Consider the following 25449-nt stretch of genomic DNA (forward strand, 5'->3'; position numbering starts at 1 on the left):
TCAGTCCTATAGCAATTTCATAAAAATATGGGGTATACGTATGGTTTATAGGTTACATTGAGGAAAATGAAAATTATTATTTTTTTCCAAAAGTATAGCCCTTCAGAGGCTCACAATTGAAAGGCACTGTGTGTGTGGAGATAGTTGCTGGATGGGGACTGAACTATGGTTGGGTGGCAATTCAGTTCCTTGATCACAAGTTGAAAACTGCGGGCAGTTTTAACCTCTGTCAGGTGGAAGGAGTCTGGCTCCAAATACAGATCATCTAAAATTATCAAAACTTCTTCATCATTAGCCCCTCCAAACGTCTCAACTATTCCATTTTCTACAGACAACATTTCACTGAGGAGCTGAACAAATACTGTTTTAAGAAATGAAAAGTACTTTATCTCCTCAGAAGATTATGAAATATGATAGCATATGCAAAAATTCAACAGCTACTCCCATGCATTAGGAATAGCCAAAATGATTTGTTCATTTATTTATTAACTATTTATTAAGGGTCTATTCTACGTCAGACACTGTTGTTAGTGCTGTGGAACCACTAATTGTGGTGAACTGGATACAGTGCTTGCCCTCATTTGAATCCATTTGCTTTGCAATTTGATGAAAAATTCTCCCACCCCACTTCCAGGGAGAAGTCCCTGTTACAAAAATGGCCTCAATCAAGCAGTGATGCGTGAGAAGACCTTAATACAGGTGCTGATCCTTCCCCTTTGACTGTAAATTTGGCTGACAATTAGCTTCTCCTTATTTGGAATTCCATTGTGCAACTGCCCCTACAGAGCTCTTCCTTAGGAGAGCTCACTCAAGTTTCATGCATTCTGGTTCATAACTGGCATCTTTTCTAACACTACAAGTATGCCTTATTAAGCAGAATCTTGCTGAATGAGGCAGACACCCAGTCTCTTCATCATTTTTATAAGAGAAAAAGAAGATGCAATTGAATTTCCAAAACATAGGCCTAAGCAGTCTATGAAAATGTAAAGCCAGCCTACACCATGACCATAATTTCTGAGGGTGATAGCAAGTATACTGTGAAATACCTTGAAAGCTGTCTATATCAACATTAGACATTAAAAGGGGTTGGGGAGATCCCCTGGAGGAGGGCATGACAACCCACTCCAGTATTCTTGCCTAGAGAATCCCATGGACAGATGAGCCTGGTGGGCTTACAGTCCATGGGGTCACAAAAAATCGGACACACTGAGGGACTTAGCACACAGGCATGTGTCCACTAGAAAATCTAATAAAGCAATGCCATTCATAAGCATGAATATTGGTTTATTGTTTAATGAAAGTAAGTAACTTATATGAAATTAGAGAAAGGCAAAATTAATGTGTGGCAATAAAATCTGAATAATGGTTGACAGAGGTAGACTGGAAGGGGGCATTAGGGAACTTTGAGGGGTGATTATAAATGTCTTATATCTTGAAGGGGTGCTGGATAAATGAGTGCAGACATTTGTCAAAACTCATCCAATAGTTCAATGAAGACCTGTGTATTTCACTGTATATACATTTTAAAGATGAAAAGAACATAATAGAGAATTGAACATTTGAGAGAAAATTGTGATCAGAACTGCTCTTTAAGGAAGAATAAAACCCATTGTTCAAGAAAGGCTTAAGAACAATTTCCCGTAGAAGTAGCAGCCAGTAAGAGATGTGAAGAGTGATCCTAAATGAGAGAAAGGAGGAAGAGCGAAGGCTAGTCCAGGTGCTGAGGGAGGAACGAACACCAAGGTAAGCTTCAGGTGAGGAATGATGAGAAAGGAGGCTGAAAGGCACATAAGAGCCAAGTCATGGTGGGTTTTAATGTCCTATTAAGGAAATTAGGCATCATCCTGAAAGAAATCTGGAGGAAGTTTGAAAGATTTTAAACTGAGGAGTGATATATATATATATGTATATATATATATACATACACAATCTATAAGAAATGCAAAGAATTGATTCAAGGAATTCAGGTCAGAAGGTCTGCAGTGCACTCTTTAATTGGCTATTTCCTAAGCCAGCTGAGAAACTGAGAGCCCCAACTAAATCAACAGTGACAGGCATGGAGACATGGACCCAGGGGACAGATTCAGAAGTCTTTATTAAGGGAAACATATGATGGAATTTGGTGACCCATAAAAGAGAAGGTGAGGGATCAGGAAAAGTTATGGCTACTGACTGTAATTCTGGCTTGGGCAACTGGAAAGATGACTGTGTTGAAATGGAAAATGCAAAAGGAGTAGAAATGGAAGGGCAGGAAGTGGAGTTCACTCAGCTCATCAAATTTAGTGCCTGAAAGATATCCAAGTAGAGCTATCCAATGGGCTCCTGGGGACATGTGGGGTGACCATAGCTACAGATTTGCCCAGGATGCTTTTTGTTTATGGTAATTGCCTGAGAAAAGAAAATTAACAGCACTGATTTTCAATCCCCCGAAATGTTCCAAGTTGTGTCAATAAATTCTATGGTCATCCTAGTCATTATGGCATGGAATTTTAGGCCACTTTTCAATTTAGAGATAAGACTTTTTGTGCCGTCTGTACATGGGAGCAGGATCATGCAAATGGAGATTTTAATTGAACCTGAGAAATATAAACAGCAAGAGAAAGGTGGAAGAGGAGGGCCCCTCAAAGAGGAGAATGGCTACAAGTATCTAGACAGCCAGAAAGAAAATTTAAAACATAAGAGCATTCTGGAAAAGAAAGGAAGGTTTGTTCAAGTAATCCTCTCCAGACAACGATAAATCCCTCAAGAGGAGGTGGGCTTTCTAGGGTCCTTGAAAGGGCACCAGGACCCGCCACCAACCCTCATGTGTAGGAAGTACTCAGTAGATGGCTGATGATGAATTAGGGGAAAGATGCAATTTCTGTTCCTAAGTGGCAAATATTCTTACAGACGCCCAGTTTCCAAAATGTGAAATTCTTTTCAAGTAAAACTTTACTTTCAGGAGCTATGATACAAATCAGCTGTCTTTTTCTGAAAGAGAGCACATTCACATTGCAGCTCCAACAACATTATATTCTCTGTGCAAACCTCCCTTGCTTCAAATGATATACAGGGAGATCTGTCTTTGTCCATAATTCCCTCAAATACTGCCTTCTCTTAGCTTTTACTGCTCGGTATCATCTTTGAGAGCAGCGATTTCAATTTTATAAGTATTGTCCTTCCTATTGTTTGTATGTGCCTAACAACTACAATTATTTCCCCCTATCATTCTTACATTTTTCTGTCATTTCCATTGCAGCTTGCCAAAAACAAAAACAGCAACCAAAATCGTCTTTCCAGGAGATGCTCATCTCCCAGGGGAAAAAAAAAAAAATCTAGAAATTAACTGTTTGCTATCCATCGGTAAATACAAAGCATGCATAAAGACTGGCAAAAAGAAAAAAGAAATGTAGAGTGATATAGCTAACTAAATCCTTTTTCCTCACTCTTAAAAAATGAACAGCCAAAATTTACTTGACCAGGTCTATACATACAGACCTAAACACTTCAAAGAATGATAATTTACATACATCTTCCAAGATTTGGAAGCTTGTCGTGATTCAGAATGTAGACTGGTATTTCACAATCTAAATCCTAAGTAACATTCATCTACAATAAATAGCTTATCTGTGCTGAGAGCATCCAGAAGAGGAAACATAAATAAGAGAAAAGAAGGGGGACTTCCTTCAGGGTCCAGAGGTAAAGGCTCCCCGCTCCCAATGCAGGGGGCACAGGTTCCACCCTGGTCTGGGAACTAGATCTGGTTCGTGGCATCGAAGATCCCGTGTGCCAGAACTATGACCCAGTACAGCTAAAATAAATATTTTTTTTAGAAAAGAGACAGAAAAGAAGGACCTGATATCTACCACTAACAGGAAGCACAATGAGGATAGACTCTGTCAAATCCACGGGGTTGAAACTGTCATTCAGTCAGTTCTCAATAAATGTCAGTTTCCTTCCTTGTTAGAATAAGTAAAAATGCTTCTGACAACAAAAAGAATCTCGTTGGCTGACCAGCTCACATGAACATACTAGCATGAGTCACATGACTGGTGGCATCCTGGGAAGGGGTGAGTAGTTGCGAGCCCGGGGCAATGAAGAAAAGCCACCCAAATGCACTTGTCTGGATTATTCTATGAGCAATGCCATATGCATACCTGTCTTCTGTATCTATTAGGGCTGGCTTTACTATAGGGTGCATTCTAGAGTCCACCATGTGCTTCTGGGACATCTTTTACTAGGTTCAATACCATATCACCTACGTCTGGGCCACTTCACATCCACATCATAGACTGAGCTTCACAACAGCCCACAGCAAGCTTGTTACATGGAGGTGGTCAAAACAGGATATAAAGAAAGAAAGGGTGTCTGGACCATTCTGTAGCAAATCCAAATAAACTTTCTGGCTAACCCATTATTTAATGGGTAATAACTGATATACTTCTGGTTTTTAGCCAGTGGCCTGCTATTATGTAAAACCGAGGGAAGTTAATCTGACATCCTTCAAAATAGACCAGACAAGAAAAACAAAGTAGGTAGAGCACCAGAGATGACAACAATAATTGTGGGACTAGATTTTGGGAAATGGGATACATAGGTAATTTAATCTATTCTTCACATGTACTTGTAGCATGTTTTAATATAGCTATTGATATTTACCCAGTAATTCAGACTGGTGTTTCCTTCCATTAGTGTTCATGAAATTGTACAAAAGGGGATAAGAACAGTGACAACACAAGTGTGTAATTTTTGACACTCAACTTGGTGCCCTTTCATCCATTACAGATGAGTTTAGACATGATCTTTTTGCCTTAAATTCTGAAAATTGAAATTAATTCAGGGAAATTGCTTGGCTCAGCTAAACTTTCAATCTTCCAAGCAATCATCATAATCAGAATCGGCTAGAAATGGCAAAGTTTTAACTTGTAAAGCAGCGTATTATTTTGAAATGCTAATGAACGGGTTTTCTTCTGTGTAAGTTGGACATCCAAAAGGAACTTGGTGTCAGGCTAAGGAGAACACAAGAGTGTGTAGCCACCATGATCAAAGGGTATCATAGGAAATTTAGCCCCCAACTGTAGATCTAAGCAAATGGTCAGAGGTTGAATAACAGGGGGCAGGGGCGGGGGCGATGTGGGCAAAGGACATTAGAGAGAGGTGGGCAAGGATGGGAGTGTTTCACAACAAACCTGAGTCTCCTCCCCTAGAGCAAGTGGAGTCAACTGATTGCCAAAACAGTCACAATACTTCACCTCTCCCTGTACTTACACTCTTTGCAATCTGCTTTTGTAACAACTCCCATCCAGAGGTGGAATTTATTTCCCCAACTCTTGAAACTGGTCTGGCTTTGTGAGTGACTTTTGGTGGCTTGGCGGTAAATCTGTTTGCAATGCAGGAGACTCGGGTGCGATCCCTGGGTCAGGAAGATCCCCTTGAGGAGGAAATGGCAACCCACTGCAGTATTCTTGCCTGGGAAATCCCATGGACAGAGGGGCCTGGCGGGCTACAGTCCACAGGGTTGCAGAGTCAGACACGACTGAGCTACGAACACTTGAAATCGGCTCACTGAATGAAGGGCATAGGAGCGAGTGATTCTGAGCCTGAACCTCAAGGAGTTATTCACTCTTCTATGTATTCTTGAGGAACCCTGCCACTACCCCCTGAGGAAGTCCAGGCTATCCTGCAGGAGGATGCAAGATCACTCCCAGGAGGGCCCAGTTAGCCCAGCGAAAGTCATCCTAGATCAAACAACTGACAAACGTGTGGGCGAGCCGAAGACCAGCGGGGCTGCGGAAACCTAAATGAACCCCCGAGACCATGAACAACAAGTAGCTAATGGCTTGTGAGCAACATGTTTATCATATCAGACACTGAGTTCCAGGGTGGCTTATCTCATGGCAATAGCTAACTGATACAACCAGAAAAGTGTAACAACTCTCTGTAAATTTTCCAAGGCCTTAGAATATCCATAAGCAGAGGTGAAAATAGGAAAATGGAAAATATTAGGGTAACTAAGTTTAAATCCTGAGTTAACCACAGTTAAATCTGAAAGTAATTAAGTTACTTTTGATTGGAAAAATTAGTAGAAATGGGGGTTTGTGAATTAAGTTTCTGCACAAAAGAAGGTCACATGCACATCTGAGATGTGACTGTAAATTACGAACCAGTTACACTTCTGCTAAAATAATTTCAGTTATACTAGTCAGACAACTGCTTCAGAGAAATCAATGTTGTCATTAGTCAGCTATGCCCTTCTGGGACCAGAGTACAGGGTAGACCTCAAAGTTTCTGAATCAAAGTGTAATTATTTCAAGAAACCTGTTACTGTTGCTTCCAAAGCACATTGTTTAATTTAAAAAGTGAGAGTGCTCTTTCTATAAATAATGGATAACTTCTGGGAGAACAGTGTAAAATTCACAAGACTACAGCAAAGATCATGCAGCTTCCAACCCCATCAACAAGGCTGTAGATGTCCTCATCTGCAACTACCATGTGACCTAGAGTAGGGGTTGAAAAATAGTCCTCTATATGTTTACTATCGCTTATACAAATAAGATTCTTGAGAGTCCCTTGGACAGCAAGGATATCAAGCCAGTTAATCCTAAAGGCAATCAACCCTGAATATTCATTGGAAGGACTGATGCTGAAGGTCCAATACTTTGGCCACCTAATGAGAAGAGCTGACTCACTGGAAAAGATCCTGATGCTGGGAAAGATGCAAGGCAGGAGGAGAAGGAGATGACAGAGGATGAGATGGTTGGATGGCATCACCGACTCAATGGACATGAGTTTGAGCAGACTCCAGGAAAGGGTGAAGGACAGGGAAGCCTGGTGTGCTGCAGTTCATGGGATCGCAAAGAGTTGGACATGACTTAGCAACTAAACAACAATAATAAATACAAACAATACTTAAGAAGCTACTATCCTTGACCTAGAATCTTGATAAAAGGGTAAGAACTGGGAATGAAGGGGGTAAATTGGGTTTCCGATAGTATTATTCAATACTACATGTTAGAAGTCAATGAATTAACAAGACTAGAACCCAAATCAGGATCAATGATTCAAGACAAAACAAAGGGAAGGAACAACAGTAGAGAAAATTGGGATGACTTTTCTGAATAATGTTGCTTCTTTTTCCTTTGTTTCCTTAGAATAGTCAGGGCCACTGTACTTCACAACTCCGCGAGGCAATGCTCACATCCTGGTCTATGCAAACAGCAGCACTGCCAGTGTGCCATGTACAGCCCAGACTGTGTGTGGCTGCCATGAATAAAGGATTGACCTTGCTGGTATGTCACTCCAGGAGAATATCTGGGTTGATTAAGGATTTATAAATGAATTATTTGTAGCTTCTATGTGCTGGTACTTTCCTCATGTTATACCACTCGAGTGTGCAACTATTAGCAATTAAAGCTGTTATTTATTAATAACTATATTATAATATATGATAATATCTCTAGCAATAGAAAGATCCACAGCTGCAATAGGGGAAAATGCTTACATTCTTGCTGCTCAAAGTGTAGCCAACCTCAGACTGGTAACAGCGGCATCACTTAGAAACTTGTTAGAAATACAGACCTTCGAGACCAATTCCAGGCCTGCTCTCCACCCAGACCTAGTGATTCGGAATCTGCATTTTTACCAAGATCCTCTGGTGATCTGGACATACATTAATGCTTGAGAAACACCAATCTATGTAACATCAAGCAGTATCATCTATCATACTAGTCCTTAATTTCCAAGACTGTGCCCTTAGGTGGGTGGTAAAGAAGTCTGCACCTCCCCATTGGGTCATGAAAATTGTTTCCATCTCTAAATTTCTTTGAGAATCCTATTAAGTTATGGAGGCTACCCATAGGAAAAAGGACATAAAAACAAAATCGGCCTATAAATTCAAGGTGACTCAAGAGCATCCATCCATTTCTCATAAAGAGAACAGATAGAGGGTCCCTACCTTTGAATCTTGATGGGTTCGTGACTTCCAAATCTGTTTTCCAAATTCTGTCTTCCAAAATCAACAAAATGTACCACCTCTGCCTTGTTCTATAAAATCAATTTCCATGATATATATTGAACTAAAAAATGGATATGATCAGCTAGACTTTGGCTAATCAAAATTTTCCAAGATGGACTCTGATGGCAAATCACTAATGTTTAAAGAAGAAGAAATGTCAAGAAAGGATCAAGCGTCTCTAAGTAAACTGACTGGATTTATGACAATTTCATTTACAGGAAATCAGGTTGTAAAATAATTCTTCTAGAAACAAAGGCAAAGCATCTTTCTTAGAAATTATCTCTTCAAAGCCAAAGAGGGATTTAGGAAAAACATGCCCCTTCCCTTTTTTCAAAAAAACATGGTTCTTATCTCATTTTTATTCAAGAGAGTATGGATGTCAAAATGGACAATTCAGTCAAGTTATATTCTTCCCATCACATAAATCTGTAAGTCTTAAAAGCTAATCAAGGTGAACCAAGTACATCTTTATCATGCATTTTAGGGATAATCTAAGAATTTTTTTATTGGTTAAATTTATATAAAAGCAATAATGCTATAATTGGCCTTTCATACCAGTGATGCAGGTTATCTCTTCAATTCTTAACATTAAGATCAGAAAGGAAGCATGAACAAATTGTTGACTCATTGTCCTTATGTTATTGGGGGAGGGGAGGGCTTATATTTATAAGGAATCTCTGAGAATTCAGTTCCAAGATCATAGTGTTTCTTAGCCCAGTGGAAAGACAACAGTTAGGTAACATATGTGGAAGCAAAGCAAATATCATAGAATTACCTTTTTTTTTATGGTGGGACTCAAAGGGTCTTTCTTTTTTTGCAATGTTACCACAAAAGTCATTTCACTCATAAATTAAAAGAGTAGTGCTCTAAATCTAAAAACTACAATGGTACACAGGTATTGTCACCCTGCTTATTTAAATTCTATGCAGAGTACATCATGAGAAACACTGGGCTGGAGGAAGCACAAGCTGGAATCAGGATTGCAGGAGAAATATCAATAACCTCAGATATGCAGATGACACCACACTTATGGTAGAAAGCAAAGAAGAATTAAAGAGCCTCTTGATGAAAGTAAAAGAGGAGAGTGAAAAAGTTGGCTTAAAGCTCAACATTCAGAAAACTAAGATCATGGCATCCAGTTCCATCATTTCATGGGAAATAGATGGGGAAACAGTGGAAACAGTAGCTGACTTTTTCTGGGCTCCAAAATCACTGCAGATGGTGACTGCAGCCATGAGATTAAAAGACGCTTACCCCTTGGAAGGAAAGTTATGACCAACTTAGACAGCATATTAAAAAGCAGAGACATTACTTTGACAACAAAGGTCCATCTAGTCAAGGCTATGGTTTTTCCAGTAGTCATGTATGGATGTGAGAGTTGAACTATAAAAAAAGCTGAGCACAGAAGAATTGATGCTTTTAAACTGTGGTGTTGGAGAAGACTCTTGAGAGTCCCTTGGACTGCAAGGAGATCTAACCAGTCCATCCTAAATGAAATCAGTCCTGGGTGTTCATTGGAAGCATGATGTTGAAGCTGAAACTCCAATACTTTGGCCACCTGATGCAAAGAGCTGACTCATTTGAAAAGCCCCTGGTGCTGGGAAAGATTGAGGGCAGGAGGAGAAGGAGATAACAGAGGATGAGATGGTTGGATGGCATCACTGACTCAATGGCTGTAGGTTTGGGTGGACTCCGGGAGTTGGCGGTAGACAGGGAGGCCTGGTGTGCTGCGGTTCATGGGGTCGCAAAGAATCGGACATGACTGAGTGACTGAACTAAACTGAACACAGGTCATAAGGCCCTGAAAATCTAGTTAAAACTATTTTTAAAGTATCAAGTATGTAGATAAAGGAGAGGTTTTTTTTTTTTAAAAGTGATCTAAAGATTAAATAATAATATAAAAACTAAAGTAAAAATATCACTATGACATAAAGCAGCATTATAATAGTATTTACACTATGAGTAATGCTTCCATTGAGTCCAACTCTTTGCGACCCTATGGACTGTAGCCTGCCAGGTTCCTCTGTCCAAGGGGATACGCCAGGCAACAATAGTGGAGAGGGTTGCCATTTCCTCCTCAAGGGGAATCGTCTCAACTAGGGATCAAACCCGTGTCTTTTATGTCTCTTGCACTGGCAGGCAGGTTCTTTACTACTAGTGCCATCAGAGAACCCCTTAGCACACGTGCACACACTATGAATGCATCTGTATCTGTATTTTGGTTAAGCATTCAGTTCAGAAGAGTCTGTGTAATTAATCATGTCTGTGTTTATACATTCAACACTAAAATAGTAAAGTCCCCTACTGAAGAATACCCATAGAATACCTTTAACCTTTAATATGTGGAGAACTGAAGTACTTACAGCAAAGTAATGAAAATGACTAAAGATTTATGATAGGATTGAGGTATAACAGTTAAATGATTTGACATTATTTAAAACCAAAGAAAAGCAGGAAGTGTTTTAATCATGATCTCCAAAATATGAAGGCTTATTGCAAAAGGAGTGAGTCTCCACCTCTGGTATTGACAGAATAAAAGGAAATGATGAAAAATAAGTTAACCTCCTATTTCCTGGCAGAATGCTGCTTTCAGATCGTATAATGGAAATTTTTTTAGTTACATAAAAACAAAAATTACTACCAAAGAAGAGAGGCAAGCTCCCCTACAGAGCCCCTTCCAGTCCCTCCTTACCTTGTAGTTCCAGTTTTTGCCACTAAGAGGCGATAACAGTGACATCCTTCCCTCTCCAATCCTAGTATCATGCACACAAAATATCTTAGCAAACTACCCTCGTCCTCACCATAACCACCAATCCATTTTTCACCCAGTAAAATTTATTAAAGCATGGAAGAAAAAAGGAGGCAAACAAGTCATTAGGGAAAAGACTAAAATATCTGTCTACAATACATAAAAGTTGAACACTGGACGAGTGATGAAAACATGGAATGGTACTGCAGTTAGATCAAACTGAATTTACATTCCAATCAGACATTTACTAAATGAATGACCCGTACTCAATGTTACCTTTCTTCACTCAATCAACAAATATTTACTGAGCACTTAAAATAGTATTTGGCATCGTTCAGGCCCTGTGGAAATACCAGTGAGCAAAATATAACAACTCCTGTCTTCGTGGAGCTTATATTCCACTGAAGAAAAATTGTTTAGAGTCTTGCATTCCATTGCAGGAACTTGGGTTTTATACTGAGAACGCTATTCACAGAAGAGTGATATGATTTAACAAATATTTTTTAGAAGATTACTGTGGGTTCTATGTGAAGAATCAACTGCACAGGGGCATGAGTGAAAGTGGCCAGGTTACATAAAAGACTAATGCAGTAATCCAGGCAAGAGGTGGTGCTTTGGACAAGGGTGGTGGCAGTGGATGGGGTGAGAAGTGATCTGATTCTATAAATAATACAAATATACATTCAATAGGATTTCTTGATAAATTGGATTTGAGGTCTGAGAGAAAAGTCAAACACAGTCCCAAGGTTTTGTAGCTGAGTAACTGGACAGACAGAACTGCCATTAACTGAGGTGGGAAGACTATGGGTTGAACAGGTTGTGGGGGATGAGGGTGGGTAGAGATAAGGCACTCAGTTTTGAATGAATGTTTGTGATGTCTGTAAGAACACACGGTAGAGATGTCAAGCAAACAATGAAATGATCATGTCTCTGAACTTCTGACTTATCACTAAAATTAGGTAATATAATTATGTGGGAACCAGAGCTAGCATATGGAATGAACCTTGCACATAGCAGCGAACAGAGTGAAAGGTATCGATCATTACTACCCAACAAATATACACTAATGTTGGAAGGGGTGACTAAGATGACAAAGGCAAGGGATAGTTCACTGTGGTCATAATCATGCTACAAACCAAACCACCATCATCTTGTGGCATAGCACAGGAAACATTTATTTGGCTGACTGTCAGTTGGTCTAGGCTGAGCTCACCCATGTCTGCTACCAGCTGGAAATTCAATTGATTTAGGCTGGTGTCCACAGGGAATGTTCTTTTCATCATGGGGACTGGAATGCAAAAGTAGGAAGGCAAGAGATACCTAGAGTCACAGGAAAGTTTAGCCTTGGAGTACAAAATGAAGCAGGGCAAAGGCTAACAGAGTTTTCCCAAGAGAACACACTGGTCATAGCAAACACCCTCTTCCAACAACACAAGAGAAGACTCTACACCAGACATCACCAGATGGTCAATATCAAAATACGAGTGATATGTTCTTTGCAGCCGAAGATGGAGAAGCTCTATATAGTCAGCAAAAACAAGATCAAGAGCTGACTGTGGCTCAGATCATGAACTCTTTATTGCAAAATTCAGACTTAAATTGAAGAAAGTAGGGAAAACCACTAGACCATTCAAGTATGACCTAAATCAAATCCCTTATGATTATACAGTGGAAGTGACAAACAGATTCAAGGGATTAAATCTGATAGAGTGCCTGATCAACTATGGACAGAAGTTCATGACATTGTACAGGAGGCAGTGATGAAAACCATCCCCAAGAAAAAGAAATGCAAAATGGCAAAATGGTTGTCTGAGGAGGCCTTACAAATAGCTGAGAAAAGGAGGGAAGCAAAAGGCAAAGGAGAAAAGAAAAGATATACCTGTTTGAATGCAGAGTTCCAAAGAATAGCAAGGAGAGATAAGAAAGCTTTCCCAAATGAACAATGCAAAGAAATAGAGGAAAACAATAGAATGGGAAAGACTAGAGATCTCTTCAAGAAAATTAGAGATACTGAGGGAACATTTCATGCATGGGCACAATAAAGGACAGAAATGAACCTATAAGAAATGAACCTAACAGAAGCAGAAGCAATAAAGAAGAGGTGCAAAGAATACACAGAAGAACTATACAAAAAAAATTTTAATGACCTGGATAACCATGATGGAGTGATTACTCACCTAGACCCAGGTATCATGGAGTACAAAGTCAAGTGGGCCTTGGGAAGCATCACTATGAACAAAGCTAGTGGAAGTGATGAAATTCCAGTTGAGCTATTGAAAACCCTATAAGATGATGCTGTGAAAGTGCTGCACTCAATATGCCAGCAAATTTGGAAAACTCAGCAGTGGCCACAGGACTGGAAAAGGTCAGTTTTCATTCCAATCCCAAAGTAATGCAATGCCAAAGAATGTTAAAACTACTGCACAATTGCACTCATTTCACATGCTAGCAAGGTCATCAAAATCCTCCAAGCTAAGTTGCAACAGTACATGAACCAAAAACTTCCAGATACACAAGGTGGATTTAGAAAAGGCAGAGGAACCAGAGATCAAATTGCCAACATCCCTTGGATCTTAGAAAAAGCAAGAGAATTCCTAAAATACATCTACTTCTGCTTTACTAACTACACTAAAGCCTTTGACTGCATGGATCACAACAAACTGTGGAAAATTCCTAAAGAGATAAGAATACCAGACCATCTTACCTGCTTCCTGAGAAACCTGTATGCAGGTCAAGAAGCAACAATTAGAAGCAGATATGGAACAACTTACTGCTTCCAAATTGGGAAAGGAGTATGTCAAGGCCGTATATTGTCACCCTGCTTGCATGCTAAGTAGCTTCTGTTGTGTCCTACTCTTTGCGACCCCATGGACTATAGGCCACCAAGCTTCACTGTCCACGGGATTCTCCAGAAAAGAATACTGGAGTTGGTTGCCATTTCCTTCTCCAGGAGATCTTCCTGACTCAGGGATGGAACCAGTGTCTCTTACATCTCTTGCATTGGCAGGTGGGTTCTTTATCACTAGCGCCACCTGGGAGGCCTTGCTTATTTAATTTATATGCAGAGTGCATCATGAGAAAAGCCGGGCTGGATGAAGCACAAGCTGGAATCAAGACTACCAGGAGAAATACAATAACTTCAGATATGCAGATGACACCACCCTTATGGCAGAAAGTTAAGAGGAACTAAACAGCCTTTTGATGAAAGTGAAAGAGGAGAGTGAAAAAGTTGGCTTAAAACTCAACATTCAGAAAATGAAGGTCATGGCATCCAGTCCCTTCACTTCATGGCAAATAGATGGGGAAACAATGGAAACAGTGACAGACTTTATTTTCTTGGGCCCCAAAACTACTGGGGATGGTGACTGCAGCCATGAAATTAAAAGACGCTTGCTCCTTGGAAGAAAATCTATGACCAACCTAGAGAGCGTCTTAAAAAGCAGAAACATTACTTTACCGACAAAGGTCCATCTAGTCAAAGCTATGGTTTCTCCAGTAGTCATGTATGGATGTGAGAGTTGGGCTATAAAGAAGGCTGAGCACTGAAGAACTGATGCTTTTGAATTGTGGTGCTGGAGAAGACTCTGGAGAGTCCCTTGGACTGCAAGGAGATCAAACCCATCAATCCTAAAGGAAATCAACCCTGAATATTCATTGGAAGGGCTGATGCTGAAGCTGAAGCTCCAATACTTTGGCCACCTGATGAGAAGAGCTGACTCATTGGAAAAGCCCCTGATGCTGGGAAAGATAGAAGGCATGAAGAGAAGGGGACGACAGACGACGAGATCATTGGATGGCATCATTTGACTCAATGGACATGAGTTTCAGCAAACTCTGAAAGATAGTGAAAGACAGGGAAGCCTGGGGTGCTGTAGTCCATGGGGTCACAGAGTCGGACACGACTGAGCAATTGAACAACCACAGGGAATAGCTTTACTCTGTGTGGCTCTCATTCTCCTCCTAAGCCTAGCATGTATATCTCTTCCATAAAGAGAAGAGATGAGGATAACAAAAATACTGAATAGTTAAGAAAAGTAACTTCACTGTAACTTACCAATTGAGTTCTAACCAAGTAAAACTAATTCCAGTGTGAAGTGGCCTTAGCAATCCACCTCTAAACCCCACTCATCTTTTTGAGAACTCCCCACACTCTATTGCCTCCTAGTGACAAGGATTCACCCTAGAGACACATGCTCAAGGGCCATCTTGCTCAAAAACTGACTTAAATTGCACGTGATATCATAGGTAGCTTATCACAGATCTTCAGAACTTTTCCTTATTACTCACAATCACTTTTACCCTTAGCTTGATATCTTAAAAATTTGGGCTGATGATATATATGAGAAAGCAGGGGGAGGACATTAAGAATTGGGTGATGTTTCTTCAATTACATTTTTATGAGCTGATGTTTTCACTGATGGAATAAATGTACCAATGAGTACAAGTTAATGCTAGGGTATGAAATGTAAATTCAGTTATCTGAGATACAAAAGATTTTGTTATCTCTGTTTAATCCCACTCATATTATGTATACATACATATAGCATATAGATTTAAATATAGTTTATGAGGATGGAATTATGGTTTAATTATTAATTAAGCAATATGTGGCAAGGCAACCATTCTGACATTTATGAGAAAATTAAATTTCCAACATAGAAAGCATAAGACACAGTCGGGTGCGTCCAATCCCCAAGGATGTGATTATCTAATGATAAACCATGTTTTCTGCAGCTGCGTGATTGCCGTGACGAAAAAAAAGAAAAAAAAAAACAAGTTTATTATAAGACTGTGTTCTTTTTGTATGACGAATAGATGAAGTTGGTTGCACAGAATATCAAACAGATGTTTCAACCAAATTGTGTGTCTTCAATGGATGAATTCCCGCTATTTAAACTGGACAGCTTCTGAAAGCAGATAGTCTATATGAGGAAAATGTAAATACTTCTTGAGCAAACTGTGCATCACTATAAAATAACAAACCACTAGTAAAGGTACAGATGCAGGCAGTTTGGAGCTTTCCAGCTTCATTTGGTATGTACATATACACAAAAGCCTGTGGCAATAATACTGACTCAGGATGATCTGGGACAAGCTTTCCCAGCATCACTAGTTCTGCTGTGGCTCCATCATCTGTGGAAGGACTTGAGAGGACTGGCAAAGAGAAAGCACATGGTTTTCTTTTTTTTACTTAGTTTAGAAAAAAAAATCTAACGTTTTTTAAAAAATATATAAAAACATGACCTCTTCATCTTATTAGTTCTACTCTATGTTAGACAATCTATAAGGCACATATATATATGTACATCATTTAATCTTAATCATAATCTCAAAGAAGCATTGTTACGATGACTACTGAAGTCTGGACACATAAACATGTCACCCACGATCACACAGCTAGAGAGAATACAAACACTTGGATCTAAAACTAAGGTTTGGGAGACTTCAAAAGCTACGTTTCTCTTCGGTATGTCATGGTATTTTCCAGTTACCCTGTCCAGATCTACTTTCCATCCTTCATCCTAATTTTGGTCCTTGGAGCCTGATCTGTGGGGACTACATCAACAGGCTTCATTTACTTCCTGGTTTCATTGTGTTCAGCTGAAGGGATCCCCTGCGGGAGATCTGACCACTACTGTCTGGAAGCTGCCTCTCTCATTCTTCCATTCATTCATTCATGTATTCTCCCATTTATCCTCCCTTCTTCTGTCTGTCTCTGTCTCTCTACCCCTCACTCCACACACCTCCACTTCCTAGGTTCCAGTAACAGCTCCCACCCCTTTCTCATTCAGGCCACAGTGGTATCACCTCCTGATATAGCTTGCCCAAATTCACTGCACTTTCTCTCCTGATTTCTACTCCCACATATAAAGTACCCTCATTATGTTATCTTCAAATTATTTAATCTCCAAGTGTTGCATCTGGTTCCGGTTGACACTCTGATATAGCCTTTTTTTTTTTTTTTCAATTTGTTAAGTAATAGTCTATAAAAATAAATAATCAGTGAGAACATACTGTATAGCTCAGGGCTCTGTGGTGACCAGAGTGGGAAGTAAATCAAAAAAGGGGGGGATATATGTACATATAGCTGATATACTTTGATATACAGTAGAAACCAGCACAACATTCTGAAGCAGCTATACCTCAATAAAAATTAATTTTTTAAAAAAGGAAAAGGGTATTGGGCTGAGCAGGAATGTGAAGAATGATCAGCAGGTTTGCAGATGGCCTGGTGTTCTGGGAAGAGAAAGGGCTTTTGAAGACTGAACCACCTTCACAGCCCAGATCCATCTTTTATACCTGAGACATTTTTATTGTTAATTAATGGGGCCATTTTAAACAGTGAATTCACAAATTGTAAACAAAAGAATAAATTAGAAACATAAAGATGTAAAACTAAAAAGATAAATAAATATTAGTTTGATTCTATTCTTTTGACAAAGTACAATTACTGTGTTCCAGACACTGCTAGGTTCTGGGGACACTAAGACCTAAAATACAGCCCTGCTTTCAAGAAGTTCACAATCTAGGATACCAGTACTTTTGCTATTTTAGAGGAATTGACAAAGAAAAGGTATTTACTCTACACACAGAGTTACAGAAAGCTTCCCAAGCAGGCAATGTCTGAGCAGGACCTGAAAAGGATGACTGGGAGTTTCTGGGAGGGCATATTCAGATATAAGAGGGTCCAGGGTGCCAAAGGAATGAAGATTTGAGAAAGTCAAGGATAGGAAGAGCACCCAAGCAAGGTAGACCTTCCATCACACCTGGAGCCTAGAGTGCAAACAGAGTTTGGGAAGAGGTAGTCTTAGAGAGATGGCCTTGTGGTTTCTAATGTTGAAGGCCTTTCTAGAGTCTGTCCTTAGCAGTTTTCATTTAATCTTGAAATACTATAAGTAGATACATTTACAACCTTTCGTTTTAGGGAAGTAATTCTGAAAACAAAAAAGATTATGGATTAGAAGGAGCAAGTTATGAAGATTCTTTCAGAGGAGATTGTAAACGTTGGAGGCTATAGTTATTTTGGCTTGAAATGATCATGGAAAGTGGAAAGGATGAGTAGATGAAAATTTTTCTCTTGCTGGGTTGTCCTATATGTAAAATCTATATATCATGGGGTTGGAGGAGGAATCAAAAACGCCTCCCACGTTTCTGGCTGGTTCACCAGGTAGAAATTACCTAAATATCAGGGTTTCTCAATCACAGTACTACTGACATTTGGTGCCAGAAAGTTCTGTTATGGGTGTCAGGGCACTGTCCTGTGCATCGTGGGAAGTTTAGTAAAGGAGCACCCCTGCCCTCTACCCACTAGGTAACCAGTAGCACCCACCTCTACCCTGGGTGTGACAACCAAAAATATCTCCAGACATTGTCAAATGTCCCCTGGCAGGCAAAATCACTCTTGATTAAGAACCGTTGTCTAATGTGGTCGTATAAGGCTAACTGACTCGTGTAGCAAAACAACGAGTGCTTGCTTTGATCAAAGCACATGGAAAGATTGTTTGATAGATGAGTTGTAAGTAAAAATTAAGGGGACCTAAGGGGATCCTGGCTGTAGATTACCACTTGGAAGACATCACCACTTAGTGACCGAATCCCTTAGAGAAATTCAAGTTTCCTTGGCAGGGCATGGCTAGTCCTTTAACATACCTCAATCATGAGATTTATGAAGGCCATCAGAAGTTTTATGAAAATAAATCAATCATGTTGCTGTGGTTTAGTCACTCAGTCATGTCTGACTCCTTGTGACTGCATGAACTGTAGCTTGCCAGGCTTCTCTGGCCATGGAATTCTCCAGGCAAGAATACTAGAGTAGGTTGCCATTTCTTCCTCCAGGGGATCTTCCCAACCCAGGAATCGAACTCATGTCTCCTGCACTGGCAGGAGGATACTTTACCACAGAGCCACCAGGGAAGCCCTAAAGCAATCATATACACTAGAAATAGAGACTTTAAAAAAAAATACTTCTCAAGATCTGTAATCTTTGATAAACAGATTTAAGTCTACATACTTAATCAGCTTTTGGCTTATCTGTGGAGAAAGTAACTTCTCAAATCTCTGTGTCCTCCTGTATGAACAGTCTCGACTTTCACTGCCTGCACTGTCCCCAAAATAGTTCTGTTTGGAATAGATCAAGAGTTGACATCACTGAAGTTGTTTGAATAGAAAGTAGCAGAGCAAGAACTAGAGCTTAACAGTATATGTTTGTTTTTTCTTTTAATTTTTTGGTCAGGTGCTTTAAAAGAAAAAACACACCATGCTTTGCTTCTGTATTTTAGAAAGAATCCAATAGTGCCTTCAATGTGCATTATCGCCCTGGTAATAATAGGCTCTGCCACTGAGAACTTATTAGGTGCCCAAAACCCTGAGAATTGTATAGATACTGTCTAATTTAATCTTCCCCTCAAACCCTGGGGATACTATTAATATTTTCTTTCACCAGTGAGGAAGGAAAGGCTTACAGAGTTAATGAACTTGCCCCAGGAGACAGAGTTGGTACACACCATAGACACCAGGACACCAGTCTCTCGCTTCACCACGCAACACATTCTCAGTCTCATATACAGAGAGATACATGGAAAATAAAAACATAAGATGCAAAGCATTTGACTTGGTAAAACAAAATGACAGAACACAAACTGTCAAGCTTATCATATTTTCAGTTCAGTTCAGTCGCTCAGTCGTGTCCGACTCTTTGCAACCCCATGAACTGCAGCATGCCAGGCCTCCCTGTCCATCACCAACTTGTGGAGTCCACCCAAACCCATGTCCATCGAGTCGGTGATGCCATCTAACCATTTCATCCTCTGTCATCCCCTTCTCCTCCTGCCCTCAATCTTTCCCAGCATCAGGGTCTTTTCAAGCGAGTCAGCTCTTTGCATCAGGTGGCCAAAGTATTGGAGTTTCAGCTTCAACATCAGTCCTACCAATGAACACCCAGGACTGATCTCCTTTAGGATGGACTGGTTGGATCTCCTTGCAGTCCAAGGGACTCTCAAGAGTCTTCTCCAACACCGCAGTTCAAAAGCATCAATTCTTCTGCACTCAGCTTTCTTTATAGTCCAACTCTCACATCCATACATGACCACTGGAAAAACCATAGCCTTGATTAGACGGACCTTTGTTGACAAAGTAATGTCTCTGCTTTTCAATATGCTGTCTAGGTTGGTCATAACTTTCCTTCCAAGGAGTGTCTTTTAATTTCATTGCTGCAATCACCATCTGCAGTGATTTTGGAGCCCAGAAAAATAAAGTCTGACACTATTTCCACTGTTTCCCCATTTATTTGCCATGAAGTGACGGGACCAAACGCCATGATCTTAGTTTTCTGAATGTTGAGCTTTAAGCCAACTTTTTCACTCTCCTATTTCACTTGCATCAAGAGGCTCTTATCTAATTTACATGGTTAAAAGTTCTCTGTGCCTACTGCATGGGTCATGAATTGGTGGAAAGGACAGAGGCAGGGAAGGAAAAATAAAAATACTGTCAGAGTCCTGATGATACATGATCACTGCTTTGTGAAGGGTTGTGGCAGGAAGAACACCAATGAATGGATGAGACTAATACTTATTTTGGACATGGAACCCATAGGATGGAGAGAGAAATAAAAGAAGACTCCTAGATTCCCGGCCCGAGCAATCAGGGAGGTGGAGATGACCAGTCCTGCGAAGAGTAATGAGTAGAAAAACACATGCTAATACCCTGTACGTGCTGACCCTGACCTGCTAGCCATACATCTAAGTCATAGAAACAGAAGTGGAAAATTCGAGGAGAGGTCTGTGCTACAGATACATACTTGGAAGTGATGACTAGAGAAATGGTTATAATGGGAGGCCTAGTGCCTCGCCTCATATTCCCGTAGTTTCCTTTCTGTTCCATTCCCTTGGAGAGAACAATACTGGGAAAGTAACTTGGGCTCATCTCCAGTTCCCCTCCCTGACTTCTTTACAAAGGAGGTAAGATGAGTTTCTTGCTTAACGAAATTAGGATACAAAGATGGGCACGCAGAGCTGGAACCCTTGCAAGGCTCCCCTTACGGGGACAGGATTCTGTGAAGAGCTTGCATGTTCTGCACGCCACTTGGGTGGCCCAGGTGGACTCTAAGGAGGAGGTGGGCAGGCTCTTCTCCTACTGTGTCGGTCTGCAGAGCTCAGCACGGACTGGCTAGGTGTTTTACTAGCCTGCAAACTTATTCTCTGCCACACACCTCAGTGTTCAAGTAACAGGAGTCTGATTGTAGATTAGAACAAACCGTGTTATCTGTTATTATTTATTCCCCTAAAACAGCCACATTACTCTAAAGACCACAAGAAGAGAATGAATCAGAGCACTGAGGGAGATGAGAGACAGAGCTCAGGCAACAGGTAGAAGTCAGAGAAAAGAGAAAAACAGATGAAAGAGAGTAAGAACCCAGGGGGTTGAAAGGAAATTATTCAAGCGGCTGAGACATCAAGGAAGATGATTCAAAGGTGTCCATCAGGCTAACAGGAAATACGAGGGAAATCTCTTCATATTATAGATATATCTTTGGAATGCCTCAAAGAGATCATACTAAATAATGAACTCTTAGAAGGAATCCCTTTACTGTTAAGAAGAAATCAAGGATCTAAATGGAACAACTCATACTATAAAACTTCTAGAAGAAAACATGGAAGAAAAATGCACCATCACCTTTTCTTTGGCTTGAAAGTCGTCACACTTGAGCTACAGGACTTTTATTCGTCAATGAGAGAGAATGATTCAACTACTAACATGCCTGGAAGAAGAGATCATGGCTGATGACATTCCCATGAAGTTATAATAAATTAGTAATGTATCATCTCTGCAGTAAGTTATAACAAATATTTCTGGGAGGAGAGAAGGCAGGCAGGGCAGTAGGCTGGCTGATCCGGCCGAGAAAGCCTGAAGGTTATGACAGGACTATATATTTTCTGTAAACAAGAAATATACAAGCACTGACTTTTATGACTTTCTAAGGCACTAGAGCATAGGGTTCCACTTAGTTTGTTCTTCCTGGAGCATCCCCAATTGGCAGGGATATGCCTCCTCTGGATGGAATTGATTATGAGATGGCTGAGCTTAAACAGTTTCTAGTACAAGACTCAAAAGCTAGAGGACAAATGGCAATCAAACTCAGTCATCTTATAGTTAGGAAGAAACTGAATATGAAATTGTTTAAGTTAAGGGAAATAATTTGTGCTATTATTAACTGTCACCATAGTGTCAAGTTGACACACATGGGGCCTTAACCAACTTAACAACAGTTTTCTCTTTTTCAGAAACAATGATGTAGCCACTAAATTTTATGCCTGAAAGACTACACTGTAGATAGAAGGACATTATTTGATCCCTAGTCTCCTTTATGGGCAGAGATGGTTCTTCAAGTATTTTAAACTCCCTAAGACTTTGGGTCCCCATGGGAGTAGGGATTGTCGCAAATTTTTTGTTGGGAAATCTGATCATCAGTGAAGGAAGTTCAGGAATCAAATGTGAACACAGATCATCAGTACTCCAATAAATGTGGAAATTAGTCTCACCATGCATGAACAACTTCTTAGCTTGTTTCTTTTTCTTTGGCCATGCCACGTGGTTGTGGGATCTTAGTTCCCCAACCAGGCATTGAACCCAGGCCCTTGGCAGTTAAAGGGCTGAGTCCCTAACCACTGGACAGCCATGGAATTACCAGCAAATTCTTCATCTGTGCTGCTCAATACGGTGATGACTAGCCACATGTGGTCCAAAAATATCAAATGTGCTAATGCAGATGAAAAACTGAATTCTGACATTTACTTAATTTTTATTTATTAAAGTTTAAATTTAAGTAACACCTGTATTAGTGGCTACTATATTCAACTGCTCAATTTTGGATTATTCAGTTCAATGATCTTGGCTTCTTTGAATGTTAAGGATATGATATTTTCTTTTACCAGTCAGCTGACTTTAAATAGAATGAATCTCAGTTTCCTGCTCAGACAAAGACCTGGGCTTAAGCCTCCTTTACAGGTGGGACCAAGACATGGAGCAGAGAGAACACAGGGCCCTGTGGCATGAAACTGGAACATCTTTTTCTCTGTGACCCTGATCTGTAATAAATCAGCTAATTTCCCTTTTGAAATATCTGTCTTTGGTTCCCTCTCCTCTGTCATAGCTTTCTGATATCTGCTGCCAATAGCACTCCCTGGGAGGTGGACCTAAGCTGGCATGGAGATAACATTGACAGACATTAAAGTATTTTCATCTCAGGTAATCCAAGTCCTGAGAGTCCCTTGGACAGCAAGGAGATCAAATCAGTCAATCCTAAAGGAAAGCAGTCCTGAATATTCATTAGAAGGACTGATGCTGAAACTCCAATACTTTGGCCACCTGTTGTGAAGGACTGATTCATTAGAAAAGACCCTGATGCTGGGAAAGATTGAAGGCAGAAGGAGCAAGGGACAACAGAGGATGAGATGGTTGGATGGCATCAGCAACTGGATGGACACGAGTTTGAGCAAGTTCCAGGAGTTGGTGGACAGGGAAGCTGGCGTGCTGCAGTCCATGGGGTCACAAACAGTCGAATATGACTGAGGGACTGAACTGAACTGAAAGATGTAATTAAGGTAAAATGAGACCCTTAGGGCAGGCCCTAATCCAGTCTGACAGGTGTTCTTATAGGAAGAGGAAATTTGGACACACGGGAACAAGATCATGTGTAGACACAAAGAAAAAAATCCACCCTGCCAGCAACATGACCTTGGACTCCAAAGTCGTGAGAAAATCAATTTCTGTGATTTAGGCCACTCATTCTGTGGAATTTTGTTACGGCAGCCTCAGCAAACTCATCAACCACCTCGCAGGCCTTGACGGATTGTGAAGCAGAAGAAAAAGGCTGGGCAACAAAAGTCTCTCACGTACACCCAGCCCAGCCTCTCCTCCCAATTCAAGCTAAATTCGAGGCAATGGAGAGAAAGACAGGCTTTCAAAACATCAGGAGTTGCAGCTATCTACTCCAGATACAGGATGGCCTATGTGGGAGGCTGTAAATCATTAGGAGAGCCTCAGTGATGACCTGGGCTCCACACCCTTGATGATGCAGGATGGATGACATGAAGTAGAAGGAAACTGCAGTGCAGCTGCACTGTCTTTCCATAACCTCTCTGCATAAACCAGAGGTCTCAGCAGAGATAATTCACAGCACACTCCTCCCCTAAAGCAGTGAGCCTCACAACCAGCATCCTAACCCTATGGGGATCATCTCTATCCAACAGGGAGAACTTCACGACTTGGGGTCCTTGCAGGGTGCCTCTTGTCCTTGATGCTCTAGGATGACTCGGAGTTAAGGATGACAAAGATAGAAAACAGACCGGTTCAACATCTCCAAACCAGTATCCCACCTCAAGCTATTAACAGGAAGTATCTATCAGGAGAGTTCCAGGGAATTGATAGTAGGCAAACAAGATAGGCTACTTAATTAAAACTTTAAGCTTCCGTTGTTTATACTGAATGGGCAGATAGTGTTCAAAATGTCGAAGGCATTAACCAGTTCATTAAAGGGAGACGCCTGTGATTGGAACCTGGGTAGGAAAAGCTCTTCAGAGGCCAGAAGCAAGCCCCAGTAAACATATAAATTCAGACACAAAAAAGGAACAGCACGGCCTACTGTATGAACCAGGTGAAGTCACCCTCTACGGCATCGAAGAAACCCTGTTGCCTGACGAAAAGATGACTGAGAGCCGTCACCTGACTGCTAAAGGGAGGCAATGAGCCATTTAACTGACGCTTTCTGACCCCCAGGCTGGTCCCCTGCAGTCGATCCTTCTATACTCAGCGGCTCAAAACACACGCCCTTTTTTCCCTTCTGGGTCTGACTCCTTACCCCTATTCTGCACCACAAATATTTTGACCTGGCTGTTTTCAGGTCAGAGCCGGGTTTTGCATGTGCATGCACTGCCGCTGCTGACTGTTGCCCTGGTCTTGAGCCTCATCCAGGCCCTAAGAACCTGCTGGGCTGCACCTTGCAGGCCTGCAACGCCTGCACTTGCCCAGTTTCGAAACCAAAGAAAGAGTCTGGAGTCAGCAACAGAGACATCGGTGGCTTAATGGATGGGGGAGCCTACCTGCTTGAAGTAAGGCCCTGGAGGACACCCCAGAGCTTGCAGGAGACGGCGGGCAGGACAGGACGGCAGTCTTCATTCCTGGAAGTGGGAAAGGAGAGGTTAGCAGTTAGAGGGGAATTGACCTCAGGTGGGCTCACTAGTTACCAGGGAAACCAGTAGAGGGCACGCCCCTCACCGGCCCTTTGATGAGAACAATCACCAGCTGGGACGTGGGGCAAGTACCTTCCTAGAAGGTCAGTCCTTTGCAGGGTGAAGCAGGCTCTGGTGGGGCAGGGGGTGTACACAGAGCAAGACAACAGCCATTTGAGTGGCCTGACTATGCAGAGCCTCATTAAATATCAGGTAGTCCTCAGAGCCACTCCCCATTTTTAGAAACATCTTCACTTTTGCATCCTTAAAATGTCTCGTTTTAGCTGACGGTCGACCAATGTGGTGGCTGAAAGTATCTAATACCTTCCATGGTGTTATTTTATTCAAACAGAGGATAGTAAAGAATTCAAATATCTGAAACTCACTCCTAGAAGTTGTAGGCGAGAGGGATAATATTTAGAAAGCCCTGTCTGGTACCTCCACAGATAAAAGGGAAATCCAAAGAAATCTGAAGAAATTCA

The 25449-nt window shown here is 40.9% G+C and overlaps 1 long non-coding RNA gene across 1 annotated transcript in view; it reads right to left on the minus strand.

Annotated features, from left to right (window-relative positions):
* Window positions 1-25449, minus strand: part of LOC145535375 (uncharacterized) — a 354077-nt gene that overhangs the window by 180256 nt on the left and 148372 nt on the right. The window contains exon 3 of the long non-coding RNA XR_014075396.1: window positions 24839-24916. This is a non-coding gene — a long non-coding RNA (uncharacterized LOC145535375). The remainder of the gene's footprint in view (window positions 1-24838; window positions 24917-25449) is intronic.

Source organism: Giraffa tippelskirchi, chromosome X, assembly GCF_054371585.1.
Source record: "Giraffa tippelskirchi isolate mGirTip1 chromosome X, T2T-mGirTip1v1.2.pri, whole genome shotgun sequence".
Lineage (NCBI taxonomy): Eukaryota > Metazoa > Chordata > Mammalia > Artiodactyla > Giraffidae > Giraffa > Giraffa tippelskirchi.